Here is a 6,000-nt window from a genome sequence, read left to right as displayed (position 1 = left end):
ACTATAAACAGTCAGTTCAAATATGAATACTCATTTGGTTTTTATACTTGATTTATATGTGGATACCACATTTCTCCCTTTATAATTATTATTTTTAATAAAATGCTGAAGTGGTAGGTAGATACAAGATAAAGGTAGAAAACATAGTTTAGTGTTGTAAGAGAGCAAATGTAGATGATCAGGTGTGTGCCTGTAGACTATGTGTTAATCCAAGCTAGACAAGGGCAATAAAACATCCACGTATGCAGAAGATTTCTCTCAGAACAGGGGGGGTGAGGTTCTAAGCCTCACCTCTGTTGATCCCCAATTTCTCACCTGATGGCCCCCCTGCGACTGTGCCTGTCTTAGGTTGTTCCTCCCTTGAGGAATCTTACCCATCTCTGGCTAACCAGTCATCTTCCGGGGCCATACAGGGAAATGTAAAGTTGGTAAGTGAGAGAGAAGCCTTATTGTTTGAAAAGGTTAGCTTTTTACTTCTTTGCATATTTATGCCCTGTAGCTTCTATGCCCAGCATTTGTCTTGAGGTATCTTTACCACTTGGAAGAATTATGATACTCGGTAAATTTGATATGAGGCACGAATTCTATTTAAGGGTTGTAATTAGGAAGGAAGAAGAAAAGCTATAGAAGTAGCAGGTGGAAGAAAACATGGGAAGATTGAATATTTCTTTGACATATCTTCTTGTAGAGTAACTTCAGCATGTATAGGTTTTAAGCTACTACTTAAATTGCGCACACACATTAACATAATAGGAGTATAGTTACCTAACCAAAGCATACCTGTAATTACCAGCCATCTCCAGTGAAACCAAGAAAACCAGTTAGGCACCTTAGGCATTTGTGAAAACTTATCTATGATATGGTGGATATTGTCCAACTGAACCTGAACAGTCTTAGAGAAATCAAACAAATTAAAACAACCCATTCCTGGGGAATGTTCACATTCCTTATGTTCTTTTAACAGTAAATAGTCTGTAGTTGTAAGATTTTGGAGCGCTACAATTTGCACTTCTCCTAATTCTTGGTTGAGTTCCAACAGCATAGATCCAGTCAAATTTGTTGTTTTACTGTCTGCACAGGCCAGCTTAGATATCTCCTTCCTTCATTCCCATGGCAAGTCCAGGAGCTGGTGGGATGAGTGCATCTACACCTGTAGCAGTGCGTGGATCTTTCTTGGGGTTTTTTGATGATCATCTTCTGGCATGAGTCTTCCAGAGAGTGCAGATGTTGGAAGTTCTTTTTCATATCGTATCTTAGTTCATTTTCGGGGTAGCCAAATTAGGCTTTGATCCTCTGTATACACACAAACAGACCCTTTGCCTACACTTTTATATGCCCTTTATACCCTTGTGTAGAACTCATTGGAGGTTACCACACAGGAACTGCCCCTTTTTTGTTGTTGTTTTGTTTTGTTTTTGGTATCACTAATCTACACTTACATGACAAATATTATGTTTACTAGGCTCTCTCCTATACCAGATCTCCCCTATAAACCCCTTTACAGTCACTGTCCATCAGCATAGCAAAATGTTGTAGAATCACTACTTGTCTTCTCTGTGTTGTACAGCCCTCCCTTTTCTCCTACCCCCCCATGCATGCTAATCTTAATACCCCCTACTTCTCCCCCCCTTATCTCTCCCTACCCACCCATCCTCCCCAGTCCCTTTCCCTTTGGTACCTGTTAGTCCATTCTCGAGTTCTGTGATTCTGCTGCTGTTTTGTTCCTTCAGTTTTTCTTTTGTTCTTATACTCCACAGATGAGTGAAATCATTTGGTATTTGTCTTTCTCTGCTTGGCTTGTTTCACTGAGCATAATACCCTCCAGCTCCATCCATGTTGCTGCAAATGGTTGGGTTTGCCCTTTTCTTATGGCTGAGTAGTATTCCATTGTGTATATGTACCACATCTTCTTTATCCATTCATCTATCGTGAAATATTTTCTTAGGCATAAACCCAAAATGTTTGATTCTGTGATATTGAAGATGAGCTTTTTAGGATAAGTAAATAAATTTCTGTCTTCTATTCATCTTTATCTACTGCCCCCAGCTTCAACCAGACTGGTGGTTCTCAATGGGGACAGTATCTCTCTCTCTCTCTCTCTCTCTCTCTCTCTCTCTCTCTCTCACACACACACACACACACACACACACACACACACACACAGGGTATTTTGGAAATTTATGGAGGCTTTTTTATTGATGCTATGAATCTAGGGTGCCACTGACATTTAGTAGACAGGTTTCTGGGATGCTGGAGTTCCAGAAACATGTAGGATAGTTTTGCCCAAAATTTCTAATATCCCTCCAGACGAGACACTCATGAAAGTGAAAAATCTATTATGATTTATATGAACCTGGAGACTAACTCTGTTCTATTATAAAGATAGATTTTTTTTGAGGGGAGAATAGGTTTTTTTAGTAAGTCCTTTCTGCTAGAAGACATGTGTTCCTAAAAATCACTGTGCTATATAAATCATGCAATAAAAACCATAGGGCTTATGAGAAAAATGTGGTTAGGGGCAGGATATGCAAAAATTTCATTAGTGACACATAAAGGAAATGATAGGCTCCCAGTAAGAATAGTAGCACAGTTTTACACATAACTTAATAAATACACAAGGACTGGTACAGTTGACCCTTGAACAACACAGGGGTGAACTGCACAGGCCCACTTATACATGGATTATTTTCAATAAATATATTGGAAAATATTTTTGGAGATTTGCAGCAATTCGAAAAATCATTTTCTTTTCTATGGCCTACTTTATTGTACAAATACAGTGTATAATACAATACACAAAATATGTGTTAATTGAGTATGTTATCAGCAAAGCTTTGGCTCAGCAGTAGGCTGTTAGTCATTAAGTTTGGGGGAGTCAAAAGTTATACTCAGATTTTCCACTGCATAGGGGATTGGTAATGCTAACCCTCACATTGTTCAAGGGCTGACTGTATGCTTTACTTGAAAAAGGCCTGAAGTTTGCTAAGGGAGTTGGGCAACACAAGAGCTGTGGTTTGTGAGTTCCTGTGAAGTAGTAGAAGGAGGATTGTCTGAAAAAAGATAGAGAGTTGTCATATATGCTGTTGTGGCTCATGACCCTTGTGGTGAACTGAGGCAGCTGGTAGGTGTTTGAAACGTGTTAGTATGCATCTGTGTTTATTCCTACATGGTCATTCAGCTAAATGCCATTTTCTGGGTTCACCTAGTGTTTGAAAAAGTCGTGCATAAGCAGGTGTGCTACATTCAAATTGTTCCTTAATATAACAGTTATGTTGAAACAAACTTTAAAACGTGTTATAGCAGAACTAACTGTAGACAGCCATGTTTCTAGGAGGGCAACAACCCTATAAATCCAGACACATTTGTATCTTGTCTTGCTTGAAACTTTCTGAGATTTGTTCACCATTTCAGAAAATCATGTCCTTGAGGCTACCTGAGTCCCTGACACAACGTGCTGATATGAGCTGCGTCTGAGGCTGTTGTATGCATGGTGCTTTATGGAGAGGTACAAACACTGAGCAACTTCTACTGCAAACTTCAACTGTAGTAGTTAAAGAGCATTTAACTACTATTGAAATTATTGAATAAATAAATTTTATTGTAAGTTCCTTTCCTGCCATTTCTCCCTTACATACAGTTAGGATATTAGAATTTTGAAAGAGCATTATAAATTAAGCATTAGGACAGAAAGGTGGCATTGGGTTTAATGGAGCATGAAACACTAATTTAGAGCATTAAAAAAAAACAAAAGAAATAGCCTCCAAGCCGAGCTCCCTATCCCCTCTCAACCCGTCCGATCTACTCTCTCCCCGGTAACATCCAATAGAAATAGAATGTGAGCCACACATTCAATTTTCAATTCTCTGAACCAACATTTAGAAGGAGAACCATGGGAAGTCAATTTGAATAACATTTGATTTAAACTATTTAAACTACCCTATTTGAAATTTAACCATTTCAACATGTTATCAGTGTGAAAAATTATAAATAAGATCTTTGGCATCTTCTTCCTTGTGTTATGTCTTCAAAATCTGGTGTAGGCTTCACACTGATGGCACATAGCAATTCAGACTTGCCGCTCAAGTACAAGTTGAGAGAATTTTATGCTGTCCTGTGACACTCAGTATATGATTTCTAGTAAGCCAGATCTGACAGTGTGACTGGGCTTGAGTTGAGTTGGGAAATGAACCATGGTCCATTCCTTCACAAACACGCTTTCATAAGAATGGGAGACCCTAATGCCCAAAGATATCCATTGTGTGCTATGAATTAACTTCTCTCCTATGCATGAAGATGGCACCAGTTATGTACTCTCCTTAGGAGGCTTGAGAAACTGGTTACTCAAGTCATTTTCTGGTGAGCTTAATTTCTTTCTGGAAAAGGTCTAGTTTTTTTACCTATGATGCAGGAACTTTAATTTGTTTGTTTCAGTTTAATATTACTTGATTTATAATCTCACTGGTTCCAAAAGGGTAACAAAGTCATAGAATGTGTTTTGGGGAAAGCACTGGGTCCTTAGTGATGACGGGTTTTTTCCAAAGAGGGTAAAATTCACAGTATTCATGTCCATGAGTTTGGCTACTTAGAACAGTGGGAAACAGTTGAAAAGAGAAGTCACTTCACCCACATTCCTCACTTAAGGGTCAGTGTGGTAGCTCAGTTAGAAAGAACACCCTCCATTTCTTCCCTTCCACTCTCCCCTTTGTTACTGCGGGAGAAGGAATGGCAGAGCTGTCCTATGACTTCAGGACAACCCCCTAAGCTGATTCTTTGGTTCTGCTTCGCTCTGATTTCCTTACATGTGGAAGCAGAAAAGAAAGGCTTCCAGGCACCTCTCCTTCCTGTGCAGAAGCTGGAGGCTGAATCAGGCCCTTCTTGGAGCCTAGTCACATCTTTCCCTCTAGACGTGCTGGAGAGGAGAGTTTGCATTTACACTAAGGCAAGCGGTAGGAGATTACATATTACCTCCTGAGATAGGATGCATTCTCCATCCTAGCTTATAACAGACATTTTCAGCAGGAGGCTGAAGAGGAGGTGCCTGTAGGGGGCTTGTCTAACCCTTCATAACATTGTGCTCTGGCTGTTAGTCCTTGGGTAAGTTTCAAGGTCCAAACTCAACAGCACGGAGCAATCGAAAGAAATGCTTCAAGAAAATCCCTAACTGGATATTTAGTGGTAAACACTGAGCATGAATTCTACAAAGGCATATGTTTGCATTTCGTTTTTTTGTTGTTGTTCACTGCTATATACCCAGGACCAAGAACAGAGCCTGGCACATGACAGGAGCTGGATATTGTAAAATGAATGAGTGCATTTAGAGATACATGGTACAGCTTGTGCGAAAGGCAAGTAGAGGTTTCTCTACTCTCAAACTGGGCTCTCCCATTCAGGAACCACTTGCCACATGTGGCTACTGAATTTTAAATTCAGTATAATCAAATAAAACTTAAAATACAGTCTCAGTTACACTCACCACATTCCAAGTACTCACTTGCCACAAGTAGCTAGAGGTGGTGTCATTGGGAAGTACAGCCACAGAGGCTTGTACCATTTCCCAAAGTTCAATCAGACAGGGCTATGCTAGAAGCCAGCTGCTTGCTCTGTCACTTCCTAACTATGGAAACTCAAGCAAATTACTTCCCTCAGGTTTGTGACATTAAGCAAGGGACTGGGTGAAAGCACTTAAAACAGGGCTGGCACATAGTTCTTTCTTATTGTGATTAGTTAAAGACGCTCTTGTGTAGGGAAGCAGTCTAAGTATGTGGGGCTCTGCAAAGCATAAATCCACCACCTACTCTCAAATCATGACAAATATATTGATTAGAATTAAGGGTTGCTGTCTTATAATCAGACCTGGAACTCAAGACAGACTCTCCTGCAGGATACGGATGCTCAAGACTATGTGATTCTCATGGCCCTTACCCTTCCCAAGTTGAGCACTTAGCTATAAATGGGGAGCCACAAGAAGGTGCAGATTTCTATTGACTCTGATCAAGTGCT

The sequence above is a fragment of the Manis pentadactyla genome, chromosome 12 (assembly GCF_030020395.1).
Source record: "Manis pentadactyla isolate mManPen7 chromosome 12, mManPen7.hap1, whole genome shotgun sequence".
Taxonomy (NCBI): Eukaryota; Metazoa; Chordata; class Mammalia; order Pholidota; family Manidae; genus Manis; species Manis pentadactyla.
The sequence above is the reverse complement of the archived record's forward strand: the minus strand, read 5'-3'. Positions refer to the sequence as shown.